Genomic DNA, 21,104 nt, shown 5'->3' with positions numbered 1-21,104 from the left:
CAGAGAGAGAGCTGTGTCTTCCCCGAGGCTCGGAGCCCCCAGCCTGCAAGGAAGGAAGGATGATTTGTGTAGGGCTCAGCCCGGGGGTCTCCTCTCTCATGACGCCATCTCTTTCCCTCTCCCTGTGATGACTGCACAGCCCTTATATCCTGAGTAGGATCTCATTGAACAGAATGCAGGATAACAACCCTCACAGTTCTATCCTGCTTTCCATGTTTCTATGAGTCCAAGAGATATGGCAGGGCGGTGACCATGTTGCACAACCTTGCACAGTGGAGCCTTTGAGGGCTCCAATTCACACAAAGGCACCACTATGTGGTTTTGGGGGCTTTATTTTTAACCTCACTTGGCACCTGGTATGTCATTGAACCACAACCTACATTTTCAATCTTAAAACCTAGATTTGTTACCTGTGTACTCAGTATTTTTTTCTGCTCAAATTCTAATAATGTCGGATACAGTTCTTGTTTCCTAAGTCACACCAGCCTCAAGAAAAATCAAACTCTTGGGCTAATTAACATGGTCACTGGCTCCACACCCACCCAATTTTGCTACCAGGCTAACTACCCTTACCTCACTTTCAAGTCATGACCCCACCCCACTCATGTCACATGAAAAGCCTTAGAGGTCCTAGACCACTCCTACATCATGTCAAATATATTACAATATACCCACAGTGCTCATGGATGAATAACTAGATAGAATCATATATATAATATATGTTTATAGTCTATATTTTTGCTCTACATTTTTGAAAGGACATTTAATTTTCATAAATTTGAGTTTGCAAAGAATAAACCCTTGTTTTAGTTTTATGATCCAAACTTTTTATATTTATGTATAACTATATGAGACTTATACATAATCCATTATTAGATGACCCAGTGTTACATTTTACATACACTTATTCATATATTCACCTTAGCTTTGAAATTCTCTTTACGTATTTTTAGCTAATAAATATTTTCAGAAGTCCTGAAAAAGCTGTAGGCCTACATATAGGGACTAACGTATGAACAGTCCCATATGGGTCCCCATCCCCACGCTGCCCCAACCAGCCCAAATTCTTTTCTAGTGGATCCCAGGTAACCCCCACATCCTGGCCACGGGGTAGGTGCTGCAGCTGGGTTCATCTTTCTGTTGCACTGGGCCCTGTGGTTACCTAAGATGACCACACCCCCCAAAGTTGCTGTTCTTCCTGCTCTACTAAGGAGTAAGTCTCTATCTTATGGAGAGTTTATATTAAGTTCCCTAAACACTGGGCCCCGAGGTTACTCGTATGGCTTTTCCCTGGGCCACTCTCCTCCCTGCCCGGAGCCTGTGTCTCAAGAGGGACACGAGAACTTGACTCTGCCCTGCGTAAGGGGGAATTCCTGGCTCCCTAGGGCAGTCTTCACCTCCTTACCTGGCACCATGAGCAACCCCAGTATCTGGGAGTCTGACCACGTCCCAGTGCGCTTACTCTCCAAAGGGTCTTAGAAGTCTCTCGCAGCATCTCAGAGTGACCCATGCTCACATTTTTAGAGCATTTTACGTTCTTCAAAAACTCCTTATGGAAAGATAAAAGATGTTTTGACTCAGGAAGATGCTCTGTCGTGAAGATGTTTTGACTCCTAAGAATATGACCATTTAAACCACAACTATATCTTTGTGGATACGTTTTTGTACCGGAAGTATTTTCTGGAACAAACTCCACTCAGTCAATTTAATTCCTTGATCAATTGTTTTTAAATAGCCCAGTTAAATCCCTTCCAAGTCTTTCCACACAAAAGTTATTTTCATTGGGATTCTTTCCCATGCAAATTTTACAGTAAACCTTTGACCCATCAATAAGTGTGCTTTGTTTATATCAAATATTATGATTGTAATTTCTGCCTTTGAATAGTTCCTTTATAGACATAATTTCTACAGAGTTCAATGTTCCCGAGTCAGGCTTCACAGATTAGAATTTTATATTGTACAGATTTTAAACATGATTGGCTTTCATTTCTGTCAATCCTCTCTTCCAGTGATATTCAGAATGAACTGTATAGAAAACTGAGACTGTGTCTCTTTCATGGCAAAGTCACAGGCTGTTGTGGGCTGGTGCCCCTACATCTCCCAGAGCAAACCTATCGTTTAGGGCCGGGTTGTGTACAATGAGTGGACAAAGCATAAGCACTGGAATGAGATCACCTGGGTTAAATTGGGCAAATTATTTAATCTCTCAGTTTTCCCATTTGTAAAATGGGGTCATTATTAGTAACTAAATCACAGGGTTCTTGTGAAAATTAAAGCATTAGCATTCAAAGTGTTTCACATAGTACACAGCATATAGAAACCATCCAAAACTTGATAGCTCTTGTTATTACTCCAATCACCTTAAAAACTCTATCAGTTATCTATTACTATAGTAACAAGCAACCCCAAACTGAATGGCTTAAAAGAACACTAACTTATAGCTAAATAATATTCCATTGTATTTATATACCACAATCTATTTATCCATTCATCCGTTGACTGACATTTAGGTTGTTTTCACTTTCTGGCTATGGTGAATAGTGCTGCTGTGAATATCCACAATGATTTGAGTACAAAAAAAGAATGAAGTACTGACAACTGCTAAAACATGGATGAATATGGAAAACATTATGCTAAATGAAAAGAAGCCAGTCACAAAAGGTCTGTCTCCATAGAGACAGAAAGCAGATTGGTGGCTGCCAGGAGCTAGAGGGAAGGGGACAGGGGAGTGCCTACTTAAAGGGCACAGGGCTTGCTTCTGGGGTGATGAAAATGTTTTGGAACTAGAAGGAGGCGGTGGTTGAACAACATTGTGAATGTGCTAAACGCTACTGGATTGTACACTTTAAAATGGTTAACTGTATGCTATGTGAATTTCACTTCAATTAAAAAATAATGTAATAACAGCAATTTATTCTTTCTTGTGATTCTGTGGGACAGCTGGGGGGCTCTGCTGGCTTCACCTAGGCTCCGTTCAGCGGGAGGGTTGCCTGGGAGGGCAGGGTCTCTCTTTCCACCTGGTCTTCCATCCTCAAGGAGTCGAGTCCAAACCTCAGCAAATCCCAGTGCCCCAGCACCTACCAAGTCTCAGCTAGGAAAGATGTCCCATTGGCCAAAACAAGTCACATGGCCAAGCCCAGAGCCAATGTGGGAGAGAACCACATCGGGGTGAATACCAGGAGGCATGATTCACTGGGGGCCGTCACTGTGACAGTCTTCTACAGGCATCCTTCTAATTATCTACCCCAACTCAGACTTGGGTCTGAAATGACTCTTAGATCCTGACTGATGCAGAATAGAAAGCTTTATGCTTTATGCTTTTAGAACAGGGAGATGCAAGCCTTAAATATATTCAGAGATCTCAGAATGGAATGGAACTCGGCTTCCTTCAGCATTCCTCTTTTCTGGACTTCCTCCACATTTTAATTTCACCGGTTTTGATCAGAAACCATCTTGCTCTGAACCTGGACTGCCATTCAGTGTGAAACATCCGAATGAAGGAGCAGCAGAGATTCAATAAAATGATCATCTTCACAGCGTCCAACTCTGCAGGCTCTGGATTTACCACTCCCGACATTCGCAGCGGGTTAATCCTATCAGGAAGGGCTGGTCAGCTGGGTGACTTACGCAGGCCTTTCTCCCAGGGCAGCTCTGCCAGGAAGGGCTCCCAGTTCCAGGGCTACCTGGCAGGGAGAGTGCCCTTAGTGCCCATAGAGGTGACTGATGTCAGTTTACAAAGGACACGCGCACACATTATCTAACTTAAACCCTACGCGGTTGGTACTGTTACCATCCCCATTTTGCAGATGGAGAACGTGATGGAGCAGGAGACACTGGCCCAGACCCTGCTCCGGGGAAGGACTAGTTGCTTCCAGCTGCCAGCCCCTTCTGGGCATGACTGGCGGCGGAGAGCTGCTTCATCTGGGGGCAGGCCTTTACTTTCCGGACAGCCCACGCACAACTGACAGTGTGGGGACATAAAGGCCCCGGCATTCCAGCCCACGATAGGACCACTCTGACACGTTGTGTATGCTCCAGAGCTCCCCATGGGGGCTGCTGATCGACTCCTCCCCCTGACCACTTCTACTCCTTCCACACACGTTGATCCATTATAAACATCCTGGAGGCCAAATTCCATCTCCGCGTCTGCTTCCAGAAATCCCACCCGCTACAAAGAACTCGAGGCTCTCAACACCCAACATCCAAAACCTGGAAGTCAGAACTGCTGGTGCCAAAGCCTGAGCTCCTTTCACCAAATCCCACTGCCTTGTAATCATTGTGCCTCTGGGCAAGAGGCAGGCCCATTTCACTGCAGAGAGTATGGGTGACCAGCTGTATAGGGAATGGTTTAGACACAGCAGGACGGTCACCCCAGACCACCTCCATATCCCACAGAAGCACGAGGTTGCTCGGTAGTTCTGACCATCATGAAAATAATGGGTCTGGAGAGCCTTCCTTGAGAGCAGGTTTTGAGGGGAGCAGGAGGAAATAAACACGTGGGTAGCAGGGCCTACTATGGGGGTGGGGGGGAGATGCCTGACCAGCATCACAATGTGTGGAGGTGGGGGGAAGAGTGCAGAAAGAGAAGGTGGAGGAGGGCACTCGAGACGAACCTCAGACACTGGAAATGACCGGTTCCCTGCTTCCTTATAGGCCCCGGGAAGCCAAGCCGAGGGCAGAATGCAGGCTGCACTCAGAATGCCCCCTGGGATGCTCTGAGGGCTTGTGCAAACCTCCCCAGTGCCCCCCAGTGAGCATGTACCCTACCGCCCTGCGCGCAGCCCATGACAGGCTGAGTGGGACTCGGAGCCAGGAAACCGGCTGCCTCAGATAGGAGAAGGTTCAAGTGTGAGAAACAGGGACCCAAAGTGGCGGTGGCTGAAACAACATAGAAGCTTATTTCTCTCACACATAAAAATGCAGAGGAAACCAGTCCACAACTGGTATGGTGACTCCACATGCTCTTGGGGAGCCCAGGCCCCTTTGGGCTCACAACTTGGCCATTCCTGGGGTGCAGACCACATCCACATAACAGACGGGAGGCCAGAGGGAGGGGTAAGGACAAAGGGAGAAAAGGGTGGGCACCGGCGGTCTTTAAGGAGGGCTCCTGGAAGCTGCCCCCAACATCCCCACCAATGCTGAACGAAACTGCATCACACCCTACAAATAGAGGCAGAAGGATTTGGAACTCTGAGCAATCTTGGAGGACAGGAGTGGAGAGATGTGAGGAGAAAGAACCAGAAAGAAGACGGGAAGCCGCTGGGTCCTTGTCCCCAGATCATCCATAAAGTACGCCAGATGTGCAAAGTGCTTGCTGGGAGAGGGTTTTGTGGAAAGTGCTGAAGGACCTGAGTGTTGAATGGGGGCTGATAGAGAGGCAAGACAGAGGGTGTGGTGCCAACTGGAAGCTGGGGCAGAGAAGTCCACCAGAGCATAAGCCTCATTTCAGGAGAAGGATGGAATTTTCATAAACCACAGCCTATAGGTCTGAGCCCAAGGCATTGATTTCAAAATCACGCAATATATTGTGGGGCACGAGAGGTCCTAAGCCTTTATCGACTGTACACATTATTATCACTGTAAAAAAAAAAAAAAAAAATCAAGAAATTGGCCCTCAGAGAGGTCAAGCAACTAGCCCAAAGTCACACAGTCACACAGCCAGTAAGTCCCAGGGCTGAGATTCAAATCCACTCCTGTCTTGTTGCAAGGCCAGTGCTCACAATCACTACCTCTACTGTCCTCGTCCACCTCATCCCCGCACCACTCACACACACCACCCTGCCAAGCAAGGCTTTCCCTCAGGTCCAAGTCCAGCTGAGGGGCTGAGCTGCCAGCCTGCAGGAGACCACCGCTGAGGTATAAGGTGTGGTGTCCAGAGGACAAGTCCCTCGGGTGCTGGCTGCGGCTTCACCTTTTACTTCAACTTCCAGTGGGTCCCACGCCCTCCCTGCCCACAGCTGCGCTTCCTCCCCTGCAGGTAGACAGAGAGAAAATCCCCCCCAGATGAGGCAGGTGGAAAGCAACAGCGCTTTCTTTCAAAGGCAAAGGGAGCTCGTGGCAGATGCCCAGGACCAATCTGCAGGGAGAGCCCTCCAGCAGAGGAGCCAGAGCAGGGCTGGGTGGGAGGAGGGGCTCGCTCCCCGGAGGCAGGGAGGGCGGGGAGCTGAGGACCACACTCCCCAAGAGCGCCGCCGCTCCCGGGGCTGCGTCCTGCCTTCAAATAAACAGCATCATAGCACTGCCCAGGTCCAGGGCCACGGAGCCAGGGGCTGCCAACATTTCCACCAGAAAGCCCTCACCTTTCAGGCTGAAAACGCGGCTTTCAGAGTTTATGCTGAATTGAGACTTTTCCATGTAATCTTGGGACCCAATTTTTACTTTTCATTGGTTTGGATTCTCCAGGGATGGAAAGCCCCCTAAGCAGCTCCCCCAAGCCCCCAAATAACCAAAACTAAGCCCCTAGCTGTCTAAAATGGTTTTACTTTTTGTTTTAGACTTCTTTTTTCTTCTGTGCTATGGAAATTGAAATAAAGCTTCAGAGAATGAATAGTTCCTCTAGGCTGGGCTGGAGCCTGGAGAGCTTTGTAAGTGTGGGTGGGAGCAGAGGGGGCTGACCTCACAGTGGCCCTCACGCAGGACGGGAAGCAGGACACAAACCCTGCCCGGCCAAGGGCAGGTGAGGCCCCCGAGGTTGAAGGGGCCTACAGAGGGCGTCCTGTAATACTGCTAGGCCTCTCCAGTCCGTACTTGGCCACTACCACCCCAGCGTCAGGAGGAAGAGGAGACTTCTCTGTCCACCGCCTCAGTCCTGAGACCCAGGCCGCCCCTGCCGCATCACTTCATCACCCCGTCCTCCCACGCCTGTCCTCACACAGCTGCTCAAGCGCAGAGCACAGCTTACCCACAGATGAAGAAAACAGAGGTGTTCCAAGGTCCGAGATAGCCATGCACAGTCTCCCAGGTCCCCCCACTCTGGGACAGGAGAGGGTCCCCCTTCCGGGTGGTCCCTGCTCCCTTCACTCTAAACCCTCTTCCTCAGAGCAAAGCTTCCCTCCTTCCCATTTCTCACTCTGGCCTGAGGCTGGGCATCTCCTCTGGGCACTGTTTTATCTCTGAAGGAGGAAATGTCTTCCCTGCTTGGCTCCCAGGGTGAATTTATCTAGCCACTCACCCACCCCAACCTAATTAGCCACGCCCCTTCTGTGTCCTGCCTTCTCTTCTCTTATTCCCGCATTTTGTGCAACTCATCTAAAACTCTCTCAGTTCTCTCACCCACCTCCTCCCTCCTGCAGCCCGGCCTGGAGGGAAGTGCACAGAGCCCACTATCACCAGGGAGAGTTTATCTTTCCCCAGCTGAGGTTCTTGTTATCAGTTTGTGTGGAACATTTCTTGTGAACAGTTTTTTTCACATTATTATAAACCCATTCTGATTCTGGCCTGCCCTACGGCCGAAGGTAAATCCTGCCATGTCTCTGGCCTCAGGGACTTCACCTGTGTGGCTAGTCTTCCGTCCATCCCTTCACTGGCCCTGCTCAGTGTTGGTAGATGCTGACCTGCCTGTGTGTCCCTGAACCACCCACATTCCCGAGGGGTGACCTGTGACGGCTTAGCCCTCATCGTGTAGAGGAGAAAAGAGGGAGCTGCAGAAATGTAAGCCCCAGAGTGGGAGCCATGAGGAAGGGCAAGCCGCTGGCCTGGGAAAGGGAGAGCGAAAAACTCCTAAACCTCTGTGAGGTATATGGAAAGTCCCAAGGGTCCCAGGAAGTCCCATAACCCCTCGCCAGATTCTCTGAGGCCCCAGCCTGTATCATCTGGCTCCAAAGTGCCGCAGGTGAGAAGCTCCGTGCCCCTGCCCTCTGAAGGAGCCCTCCTCACCTACCAGTAGTAGCTGCTGACCGCCTTCCCAGACTCATGTGGCTACAGTCAGCAGTCACGGTCTGGATTATCCGTAGCCAAGAGTCACACCAGAAAACACAGAGGAAAAGCACCAAAACCTGGAGAGAATAATAATAATGAAGAAGAGAAGGAGGTGGGGGGAGGGGCAGAGCTGCAGCAGCAACAGCAAGGCTTGATGCCCTGAGAGCTTAAAGCAACACGGGTTGTACGCCACATTCAAGCTGCAACCAGATTTCCGTAGTAGAAAGGCTGTCATGCTGTGAAGAAAGGTAGGGAGTTGTTGGCCCCTGGTCCTTACAAATAACAGCAGTGTTTTTGTTCCTGCCTTCCCACTTCCTTATTAACAAGGATGGCCCAGGAATGGACTTCTGCTCAGTGGGCATCTATTGTTTTTCAGGCCCAGCATCCATCCCCGCTTCCTCTGGTACAGACACCATCATTTGGAAAAAATTATCCCTTCCCTATTGTCAGTCTTGCAGCTTGGGTGGGGCTGACCCCATTCTGGGCTCCAGGGCTGGGCAGTGACCCAGTTCTTAGTAACTGGTTCGAGTGTATGTAATGACTTCATGAACCAAGAGAGTCAATCTCAGGGCTTTTTTTCGGGGGGACTGCAAGGGAAGAAATATTTTTTGTCTTCATTAGGGCATTTCATTACTGAAAGAGTAATATTTGTGGGTCTAGAACATCAAGCAGCCAGCTTGCCACCAGAAGAGAAGAATCTGCCTGAGAATGAAGTTAATACAGAGCAAAGAAATGGTTTGATATGATATGGTTTGATCCCCTGGATCAAGCCCTATCTGAAGCCCAGACTGCCTCTGGACTTTCCAGTTCTACATACTAATAATTGTTTTTTATTCCATTAATTTGAGTCTGGTTTTTAATGACTTTCACCTAACTCAGAACTTTTGTCTCTATAGAGAAGAAAACTGGGGCTTAGAGATGCTAAATAACCTACTAAGTTGGCACACACTGATTAGTAACTATCAGAGTTTGGATATGAACCCAGATATGCCTCATTCCAAGCCTTAGCTGTCATACTGTCCAGCCTCCCATTATATTCCTTCCCCCACTCTCTAGGTCCCTGACCTAACTCTGGTAAACATTTAGCAGTCAACCATTCTGGAACATTTGGCATCTCCACCAAGTACCCAGAGTAGTGGCTCCAGGCAGCTTTACTTAGACCACAGTCTATGCCCGCTGCTCTTTGTTGGTTCCAACTGGCATTCTAGCTTTGGTTTGAAGGCCGTGGCTTTCAAACGCAGACCTGAAGCCAGCTCTAAGGTGAGCACGTTCTGCAACCTGCATCTTACCCTTTGTCTTTAGCACGAGATCCACCACATTTTCCCCAATTGCTCATTGGCCCCCGTTGCTACTGGAGTGCTCAAGGGCACAGAACTACTGTGACTGTTTGGCAGAACCGTTTCTTGTTAGATTGGCATGGGTCACCATGCCAATGAGCTAGCCATTGCTCTAGCTCAGCTAGGGCTGAGGAACAGTTAAAATAGCCAACAGGGTGGGGTGAGGTAGCAAAGCACTTACTTCCCACTCTAATTAGAACAGTCCCTGAAAAGAGGGATGAGAAATGCCATGCTGGGTATGCCCCTCCCTGCTCTCTCCAACCCCCAACCAAGAAGAGGCTGGAAAAAATAAGGTTAGCATCTCTGGGGGCGGGGGGGTGGGGGGGTGACATAACAAAAGCCCTAAAATAAAAAGGCGGGGAGGTCTCCCAGATGGTGATCTTACCAGAGTGATTGGGCTACAGGGAAGGTTCTCCGACTGGAGCTCTAGAGAAATAAGAGCCCATATTCTGGATCACCCTTTTGGGTTTCAAATGATAACAATTCCTAAACCAATTTATTATAGATCACCACAATTATCAGCAAAGTATGTGTTTGTGTTTATCTGTTCAAAGGGTTACTCTAGGAACTGAGGCCAGATTGAGAAGACTACCTTTAATCAGAGGCCAAATTAAAGTTTTGGCTGCTGCTATGGCATTTTTTAAAGCATTATTCAAATGCCTCTAACATAACTGTTGATATGAATGTTCATGCTTAATTTGAATACTGCTTAGATCCACAGGGAACCCCCAAAAAGAAAAAAAAAATCATAAAATGTCAGGCTTACACAGTAAAGCTACCAGGGCTGATGCTTAAATTTAAGAGTGGTTCAGATCTCCTGCTGAAGCACCAAATATTTTTTCTGGGAAGCCAGCAATATTGTGTTTAACACCTAAAAATAATTTTCTTGGCCCAAATATCCTTAAATCATTGAAAAATTTATGCATTTTCTTTGGATGGAAATAACAAAAACCCGGCAGAGGATATAAAAATGAATCGGGCCGATTGAAAATAGTTTTTAAAGTGCTTCCAGGAGGACCTTCAAGATGGCAGAGGAGTAAGCCGTGGAGATCGCCTTTCTCTCCACAGATACATCAGAAATACATCTACATGTGGAACAACTCCTACAGAACACCTACTGAACGCTGGCAGAAGACCTCAGACTTCCCAAAAGGCAAGAAACTCCCCACGTACCTGGGTAGGGCAAAAGAAAAAAGAAATAACAGAGACAAAAGAATAGGGATGGGACCTGTACATCTGGCAGGGAGCTGTGAAGGAGGAAAAGTTTCCACATACTAGGAAGCCCCGTCACTGGTGGAGATGGGGGTGGCTGGGTGGGGGGAAGCTTTGGAGCCATGGAGGAGAGCGCAGCAACAGCGGGGCAGAGGGCAAAGCGGAGAGAATCCCGCACAGAGGATCACTGCTAACCAGCACTCACCTGCCTGAGAGGCTTGTCTGCTCACCCGCCAGGGCGGGCAAGGGCTGGGAGCTGAGGCTCGGGCTTCGGAGGTCAGATCCCAGGGAGAGGACTGGAGTTGGCTGCGTGAACACAGCCTGAAAGGGGGCTAGTGCCCCACAGCTGGCTGGGAGGGAGTCCAGGAAAAAGTCTGGACCTGCCAAAGAAGCAAGAGACCACTGTTTCGGGGTGCGCAAGGAGAGGGGATTCAGAGCACCGCCTAAGTGAGCTCCAGAGACGGGCGTGAGCCACAGCTATCAGCGTGGACACCAGAGACAGGCTTGAGATGCTAAGGCTGCTGCTGCCGCCACCAAGAAGCCTGTGTGCAAACACAGGTCACTATCCACACCTCCCCTCCCGGGAGCCTGTGCAGCCCGCCACTGCCAGGGTCCCATGATCCAGGGACAACTTCCCAGAGAGAACACACGGTGCGCCTCAGGCTGTTGCAATATCATGCCGGCCTCTGCCACTGCAGGCTCGCCCCACATTCCGTACCCCTCCCTCTCCCTGGCCTGAGTGAGCCAGAGCCCCCTAATTAGCCGAACCTTTAACCCCGTCCTGTCTGGGTGGGGAACAGATGCCAGAGGACGACCTACATGCAGAGATGGGGCCAAATCCAAAGCTGAATCCCGGGAGCTGTGCGAACAAAGAAGAGAAAGGGAAATCTCTCCCAGCAGCCTCGGGAGCAGCGGATTAAATCTCCACAATCAACTTGATGTACCCTGCATTTGTGGAATATGTGAAGAGACATGAATCATCCCAAAATTGAGGCGGTGGACTTTGGGAGCAACTGTAGCCTTCGGGTGTGCTGTATGCGACTGACTAGTTTCTGATTTTTGTGTTTATCTTAGTATAGTTTTTAGCACTTGTTATCACTGGAGGTTTGTTTATTGGTTTGGTTGCTCTCTTCTTTTTTTTTTATTACTTTCTAAATTTTTTTATTTTAATATGTTTTTATTTTAATAACATGTTATTTTATTTTACTTTATTTTTTCTCTCTTTCTTCTTTTTCTCCCTTTTTTTCTGAGCCATGTGCCTGACAGTGTCTTGGTGCTCCGGCTGGATGTCAGGCCTGAGCCTCTGAGGTGGGAGAACTCTGAGCCTCTGAGTTCAGGACATTGGAGCACCAGAGACCTCCCAGCTCCACGTAATATTAATCAGCGAGAGCTCTCCCAGAGACCTCCGTCTCAACACTAAGACACAGCTCCACTCAATGACCAGCAAGATCCAATGCTGGACACCCCTTGCCAAACGACTAGCAAGACAGGAACACAACCCCACCCATTAGTGGAGAGGCTGCCTAAAATCATAAGTTCATAGAGACCCCAAAACACACCACCGGACATGGTCCTGCCCACCAGAAAGAGAAGATACAGCCTCATCCACCAGAACACAGGAACCAGACCCTCCACCAGGAAGCCTACACAAGCCACTGAACCAACCTTACCCACTGGGGGCACAGACCAAAAAAAATGAGAACTACGAACCTGCAGCCTGCAAAAAGGAGACCCCAAACATATAAATTAAGCAAAATGAGAAGACAAAGAAATACACAGCAGATGAAGGAGCAAAGTAAAAACCCACCAGACCAAACAAATGAAGAGGAAACAGGCAGTCTACCTGAAAAAGTATTCAGAGTAATAATACTAAAGATGATCCAAAATCTTGGAAATAGAATGGAGAAAATACAAGAAATGTTTAACAAGGACCTAGAAGAACTAAAGAGCAAACAAACAATGATGAACAACACAATAAGTGTGATTAAAAATTCTCTGGAAGGAATCAATAGCAGAATAACGGAGGCAGAAGAATGGATAAGTGACTTGGAAGATAAAGTACTGGAAATAACTACTGCAGAGCAGACTAAAGACAAAAGAATGAAAATAATTAAGGACAGTCTCAGAGACCTCTCAGACAACATTAAATTCACCAACATTCGAATTATAGGGGTCCCAGAAGAAGAAGAGAAAAAGAAAGGGACTGAGAAAATATTTGAAGAGATTATAGTTGAAAACTTCCCTAAAGGAAATAGTCAATCAAGTCCTGGAAGTGCAAAGAGTCCCATACAGGATAAATCCAAGGAGAAACACGCCAAGACACATATTAATCAAACTATTAAAAATTAAATACACAGAAAAAATATTAAAAGCAGAAAGGGAAAAACAACAAATAACATACAAAGGAATCCCCATAAGGTTAACAGCTGATCTTTCAGCAGAAACACTGCAAGCCAAAAGGCAGTGGCAGGACATATTTAAAGTGATGAAAGGGAAAAACCTACAACCAAGATGACTCTACCCAGCAAGGATCTCATTTAGATTTGACGTAGAAATTAAAACCTTTAGAGACAAGCAAAAGCTAAGAGAATTCAGCACCACCAAACCAGCTTTACAACAAATGCTAAAGGAACTTCTCTAGGCAGGAAACACAAGAGAAGGAAAAGACCTACAATAACAAACCCAAAATAATTAAGAAAAGGGTAGTAGGAACATACATATCGATAATTACCTTAAATGTAAATGGATTATGCTCCAACCAAAAGACATAGACTGGCTGAATGGATACATAAACAAGACCCGTATATATGCCGTCTACAAGAAACCCACTTCAGGGACACATACGGACTGAAAGTGAGGGGATGGAAAAAGATATTCCATGCAAATGGAAATCAAAAGAAAGCTGAAGTAGCAATTCTCATATCAGAAAAAATAGACCCTAAAATAAAGACTATTACAAGAGCCAAAGAAGGACACTACATAATGATCAAGGAATCAATCCAAGAGGAAGATATAACAATTGTAAATATTTATGCACCCAACATAGGAGCACCTCAGTACATAAGGCAAATGCTAACAACCATAAAAGGGGAAATTGACAGTAACACAATCATAGTAGGGGATTTTAACACCCCATTTTCACCAATGGACAGATCATCCAAAATGAAAATAAATAAGGAAACACAAGCTTTAAATGACGCATTAAACAAGATGGACTTAATTGATATTTATACACCATTCCACCCCAAAACAACAGAATACAGTTTCTTCTCAAGTCCTCATGGAACATGCCCTAGGATAGATCATATCTTGGGTCACAAATCAAGCCTTGGTAAATTTAAGAAAATTGAAATCGTATCAAGTATCTTTTCCGAACACAATGCTATGAGACTAGATATCAATTACAGGGAAAAAAAACTGTAAAAAATACAAATGCATGGACGCTAAAGAATACACTACTAAATAACCAAGAGATCACTGAAGAAATCAAAAAGGAAATCAAAAAATACCTAGAAACAAAGGACAATGAAAACATGATGACCCAAAACCTATGGGATGCAGCAAAAGCAGTTCTAAGATGGAAGTTTATAGCAATACAATCCTACCTCAAGAAACAAGAAACATTTCAAATAAACAACCTAACCTTACACCTGAAGCAATTAGAGAAAGAAGAACAAAAAAAACCCAAAGTTAGCAGAAGGCAAGAAATCATAAAGACCAGATCAGAAATAAATGAAAAATAAATGAAGGAAACAATAGCAAAGATCAATAAAACTAAAAGCTGGTTCTTTGAGAAGATAAACAAAATTGATAAACCATTAGCCAGACTCATCAAGAAAAAAAGGGAAAAGACTCAAATCAACAGAATTAGAAATGAAAAAGGAGAAGTAACAACGGACACTGCAGAAATACAAAGAATCATGAGAGATTACTACAAGCAACTATAAGCCAATAAAATGGACAACCTGGAAGAAATGGACAAATTCTTAGAAAAGCACAACCTTCCGAGACTGAACCAGGAAGAATTAGAAAATATAAACAGACCTATCACAAGCAATGAAATTGAAACCGTAAATAAAAATCTTCAAACAAACAAAAGTCCCGGACCAGATGACTTCACAGGCAAATTCTATCAAACGGTATTTGTTTGGAGATATTTGACAGCTATTAAATTCTATCTATCTCTATTTAGAGAAGAGCTAACACCTATCCTTCTAAAACTCTTCCAAAGAATTGTAGAGGAGAAACACTCCCAAATTCATTCTACGAAGCCACCATAACCCTGATACCAAAACCAGAAAAAGATATCACAAAAAAAGAAAATTATAGACCAATATCATTGATGAACATAGATGCAAAAATCCTCAACAAAATACTAGCAAACAGAATTCAATAGCACATTAAAAGTATCATACACCATGATCAAGTAGGGTCTATCCCAGGAATGCAAGGATCCTTCAAAATATGCAAATCAATCAATGTGATACATCATAATAACAAATTGAAGGATAAAAACCATATGATAATCTCAGTAGATGCAGAAAGCTTTCTAAAAATTTCAACACCCATTTACAAAAAAACCCTCTAGAAAGTAGGCATAGAGGGAACTTACCCCAACATAATAAAGGCCATATATGACAAACCCACAGAAAACATCATTCTCAATGGTGAAAAACTGAAACCATTTCCTCTAAGATTAGGAACAAGACAAGGTTGTCCACTCTCACCACTATTATTCAACATAGTTTTGGAAGTTTTAGCCACAGCAATCAGAGAAGAAAAAGAAATAAAACGAATCCAAATCGGAAAAGAAGAAGTAAAGCTGTCACTGTTTGCAGATGACATGATACAATCCATAGAGAATCCTAAAGATGCTACCAGAAAACTACTAGAGCTAATCAATGAATTTGGTAAAGTAGCAGGATACAAAATTAATGCACAGAAATCTCTTGCATTCCTATACACTAATGATGAAAAATCTGAAAGAGAAATTAAGGAAACACTCGCATTTACCACTGCAACAAAAACAACAAAATACCTAGGGATAAACCTACCTAAGGAGACAAAAGACCTGTATGCAGAAAACTATAAGACACTGATGAAAGAAATTAAAGATGATATAAACAGATGGAGACATATACCATGTTCTTGGATTGGAAGAATCAAAATTGTGGAAATGACTATACTACCCAAAGCAATCTACAGATTCAATGCAATCCCTATCAAACTACCAATGGCATTTTTCACAGAACTAGAACAAAAAATTTCACAATTTGTATGGAAACACAAAAGACTCTGAATAGCCAAAGCAATCTTGAGAAAGAAAAACAGAGCTGGAGGAATCAGGCTCCCTGACTTCAGACTATACTACAAAGCTACAGTAATCAAGACAATATGGTACTGACACAAAAGCAGAAATATAGATCAACAGAACAGGATATAAAGCCCAGAGATAAACCCACATACATATGGTCACCTTATCTTTGATAAAGGAGGCAAGAATATACAATGGAGACAAGTCATCTTCTTCAATAAGTGGTGCTGGGAAAACTGGACAGCTACATGTAAAAGAATGAAATTAGAACACTCTGTAACACCATACACAAAAATAAACTCAAAATGGATTAAAGACCTAAATGTAAGGCCAGACACTATAAAACTCTTAGAGGAAAACATAGGCAGAACAGTCTATGACATAAATCACAGCAAGATCCGTTTTGACCCACCACCTAGAGAAACGGAAATAAAAACAAAAATAAACAAATGGGACCTAATGAAACTTAAAAGCTTTTGCACAGCAAAGGAAACCATAAACAAGATGAAAAGACAACTCCCAGATGGGAGAAAATATTTGCAAATGAAGCAACTGACAAAGGATTCATCTCCAAAATTTACAAGCAGCTCATGCAGCTCAATATCAGAAAAACAAACAACCCAATCCAAAAATGGGCAGAAGATCTAAATAGACATTTCTCCAAAGAAGATATACAGATTGCCAACAAGCACATGAAAGGATGCTCAACATCACTAATCATCAGAGAACTGCAAATCAAAACTACAATGAGGTATCAACTCACACTGGTCAGAATGGCCATCATCAAAAAATCTACAAACAATAAATACTGGAGAGGGTGTGGAGAATAGGGAACCCTCTTGCACTGTTGGTGGGAATGTAAATTGATACAGCCAGTATGGAGAACAGTATGGAGGTTCCTTAAAAAACTAAAAATAGAACTACCATACAACCCAGCAATCCCACTACTGGGCATCTACCCTGAGAAAACCATAATTCAAAAAGAGTCATGTACCACAATGTTCATTGCAGCTCTATTTACAATAGCTAGGACGTGGAAACAACCTAAGTGTCCATCCACAGATGAATGGATAAAGAAGATGCGGCACATATGTACAATGGAATATTACTCAGCCATAAAAAGAAACGAAATTGAGTTACTTGTAGTGAGGTGGATGGACCTGGAGTCTGTCATACAGAGTGAAGTCAGAAAGAAAAACAAATACTGTATGCTAACACATATATATGGAATCTAAAAAAACAATATGGTTCTGAAGAACCTAAGGGCAGGACAGGAATAAAGACGCAGATGTAGAGAATGGACTTGAGGACACGGGGAGGGGAAAGGGTAAGCTGGGACTAAGTGATAGTGTGGCAGTGACATATATACATGACCAAATGTGAAAGAGATAGTTAGTGGGAAGCAGCTGCATAGCACAGGGAGATCAGCTCGGTGCTTTGTGACCACCTAGAGGGGTGGGATAGGGAGGGTGAGTGGAGATGCAAGAGGGAGGGGATATGGGGATATATGTATACATATAGCTGATTCACTTTATTATACAGGAGAAACTAACACAACATTGTAAAGCAATTATACTCCAATAAAGATGTTGAAAATAAAATAAAATTAAAATAAAGTGCTTCCATCCAGTAATGAGTAAGACAAAGAAATCACAAAATACTTTCAAGAACAATATGCTGAATTGCCCTCTGACCCAGAGACCATTTGATCCTATGTTGGCTTTTGCTAAATATTTGTTTCATGCTTTTATTTAACTGTTCACTGATACTTAACTCCTCCCTCGTTTAGATTATAAAGCATGTTGCAGGTCTATATCCTACGGTTCTTTCAACACACCAGGGTGCCTCGCTCATGCCTGAGATAAGAGAGGGTACTAAACAAGCATGCTGTCCAAATCTATGAATAAATAGTGAATGTCCTCAGTCCTCTCAATTATTCCATTCTGGCTATGCCAATCACAGAGCCTGATGAGCCCTTGCCTTTAGTATCATGTGGCAAGTGCACACCCAACAGCCATGCTCCCTTCTTCCCTGCAGGCTGTGTGCCTAGCCCCTGGGAACTAATCCTGCTTGGTCTAAGCCAGTCATGGCAGTAACATTCCTCTTGCCTAGGAATTGGTCTAAGAGGGGATATATATGTATATGAGACTTATGTCGGGCCAATGAGATGAATGAGGTGTTAAGGGAAAGTGCACTAGAGATTTTAGGATAGATTTTCCTCCCCTGTAAAAGAAACGGTTCTACAGGGGAAGCCCCTGTTTGCCCCCTTGGTTACTTTTCTATTTTAGACACTGTCTTTGAGAATATGATGTTTGGAACTGAAGCAGCCATCTTGAGACCATGAGACAAGTTTGAAGACAAAAAGTCCTTGCTGAGTCTATGCCAAGGATGTTAGGAGGATGGAAAGAGTCTGGGGACTTGATAAAATAACTGAGCAGCTAAGCCAAGCGTGGGATCACTTGCCTCCACATTCCTTATTATAAAAACAGAAACTGCCCTTACTCTTGGACCTCTTCGGTCAGAGTTGCTGTTACTTATACCTGAAAGCATTCTATCTGATTCATATTACTCTCATGAAAATTAGAAGTAATTATGTCTCCTCTCTTCTTCCAGGAAGGGCCATATGATATAATGGAGAGAACCTCTGTTTTGGAGCCAAAGACCATTTTGGCTTTGTCAGAATTCCAGTCTGAGAATTCCAATTTGTCAGAATTCCAATTTGTCAGTCAGAATTCCAGCTGAGTAACCCTGAGCAAGTTTTTTAACTTTCAGAGTTTCAGTTGCATCATTAACTGTAAAATGCAGATAGTAATGCAGATTTCATAAGCTTACTATTATAGAAAGTAAAAAATAATTTGCACATAAGTTACTCAGTCTGGCACGCAGTAGGTGCTCAATAAATGCTAACTGCCTTGCTTCCTTTCCCTCCGTGTGATCTCTGTGTGGAGTAGAAGATTCAGTGAATTTTTTGTACATGGGGAAGCACACCCCTATGGAAATGTCAAGAAGGAATGATTTCTCACTGTCTTTCTCATTTGAAGACAAGAGCAGGGATAGGGATGGCTGTCTGTGTGGGAGAGAGGCTGCAGCTCAAAGAACTGCTTATGACGAGCAGGCCGATCTATGCTGCCTGCACACAAACAAATCCCCAAATTTCGTAGCTGCAACACCCTTTTGTTGAGTCTGGTGCCTCCTGCGACTCAGCTTCCCTGTAAAACGTCTGCTCAAGGCCTCAATAGAGGCCCGCTCTTCTGAGCGGCTTCAGGCCAGGAGAGACTGTTCCCCAAACTGCCCACAGCTGGGAGCCTCTGAAGTGTGGACTCCACTGCTCGCTTGGCAGTGATCCTGAGTGAGCGTGTGTGCCTGGCAGCCTCGGGGTGCCACGGGCCTGCAGACAAGCAGCAGGCAGTCTGCAGGCCGTGTTCCAAAGCCAACTTCGGACACACACCTGGACACACCCAGGACACAGGCCCTCCCTGGACACACACCCAGATATGGCCCCCCACACATGTACACACCAATACACACACACTTCCCAACCCTGGGGAGTAGGCACAGTGACAGTCACCCTCTGGAGGGCTGGAAGCCTATCTGGGACCACACACCCTCTTCCCTCCCTCCTGAAGTCGGGAGACAATGTTAGTCTAACTCACCAACCCACCTGCAAACCCCAGCCTGAGAGGCAGGGCAGAATGGTGGTTAAGGGGCTCTACCCCCAGCTCCAGGAATTACAACTTACGTGACATTGAACCAGTTATCCAAACTTTCTTGGGCTCTTTTATCTCGTCTGGAAAATGCAGATAATAATAGAATTGTTGTGATGATGTGTTTAAATGTCCTAGCGTTGTGTTTGGCATGTGGCATGTGCTCAGCAAAATAGACTAAGTCCCAAAGCATACTTAGGAAGAGACAGCTCCTTCCACCAGAGGACCACTCCTAGGTACAGCCCATCCAACCTGCCACCTTAACAGGCCAGAGCTCACGAGACTAACACGTCCACCAGCCCAAACTACTTGTCAAACACCTCCTACGTGTACGCACTTGGGATTCAACAGTGAACAAAGATCCTTGAAAGCTTACAGTCCAAAGGAAGAAACAAACTCAAAGACAAAATCATAGCCTTGAATTGTGATAAGTACTATGAGGGAAAAGAAGGAACACAGTGAGCCGTGGGGGTGGGGGTACCATTTCATCAGGAAGTCAGATAAGACCTCCTGCTGAGAGAATGACACGTGGCCATGGAGGAGCTCAGTGTCCCTCCAATGCTGGTTGGATGAGTAAACGCCCCCTACCCCAGAGGTGGCTCTGATAGTAAGAAGCGTTCTCAGGGCAGAAGATGAAGAGCTCTCATGATGACACACTCAGGCCCTACAACCTCACTTCCTGAGGGACAGTCAGCCCGGTCTCGCTCCGCTCTCCCCCTAAGTGTTCTGAATGTTCTCATAAGGTATCTGGTGCCATAGCACTAGGCGATGCAGTAGCGGGCTTTGATGATCATATGTGTCCTAGAATCTTAGAATTTAGGCTACTTAACACTGAAGCTCACGGCACCCCTCCCCTAGATCCGCCCCTTGGATTCCATTCTGCAGGTCACTCTCTTGTCCAGCTTCTTTTCAGTGACATCCTTCTTTTAGAGACTGACTTTGTTCTAACCCAATTTTTTGAAGTCATTTGAATTCAAGGGACCTCTTAGGAGATCTCAGACTATTATACACATTCATATATAAAGAGAGAGAAAGATCCCAGGAAAGTCATTACCAGAATAACATCGGCTTGGCTTTTTGTTTTCTATTATAGACCTGTGTGCTGTGGAATATTACTAAAGCAGAGCACACCTAGTACATTTCCAACATTCTTCACTTGCTTTCCAGCTCACTTCCATTTTCCTACTTTATTTCCAGTATGCTGTGAGAGTAATTTAGTGCACTTTTTGCCTGAGGCTTTGTGCAGGTAATAGCTTCCTTCCCCCGCTATCCTTTAATCCATTTGTATTAGCTTCATGCTTCTCCTTCACTTGAAATTATTCCCAGTCTCTGCTCCTGGGCACTTCCAACCTCTCTGTAATTTGTCACCAATGCCTTCATGAATCATTAAGGACCATTCATTTGCTCACTTGTTCAGTACTTCATGAGCACCTACTATGTGTAAGCCCTTGAGCTATGGGAATGCAAAAATGATTAAGACACACTGTTAATTACTCTTCTGTGGTCTCAAGGATCTCATAGTCTCTGGTGGGAGCAGACAGGGAAACAGACAAGAACAAGTCACTCCATTAGGTACTATGAATCAAAGTATGAACAAAATATTGTGGAAATAAAGAGAAG

General features: G+C 44.9%; 1 long non-coding RNA gene across 2 annotated transcripts in view; it reads right to left on the bottom strand.

Moving 5' to 3' along the window:
• The window catches only part of LOC309615192, a 28,778-nt gene extending 7,674 nt beyond the window's left edge, over window positions 1–21,104 (bottom strand). Inside the window, exons 1-3 of one of the 2 annotated variants that reach the window (XR_014236613.1) lie at window positions 10,672–21,104; window positions 7,880–7,994; window positions 1,406–1,549 (exon numbers count right to left, since the gene is read on the bottom strand). This is a non-coding gene — a long non-coding RNA (uncharacterized lncRNA). The other variant, XR_014236614.1, reaches the window with a different exon arrangement.

This window comes from Balaenoptera borealis (assembly GCF_965194805.1).
Source record: "Balaenoptera borealis genome assembly, chromosome: 17".
Lineage (NCBI taxonomy): Eukaryota > Metazoa > Chordata > Mammalia > Artiodactyla > Balaenopteridae > Balaenoptera > Balaenoptera borealis.
The sequence above is the reverse complement of the archived record's forward strand: the minus strand, read 5'-3'. Positions and strand labels throughout refer to the sequence as shown.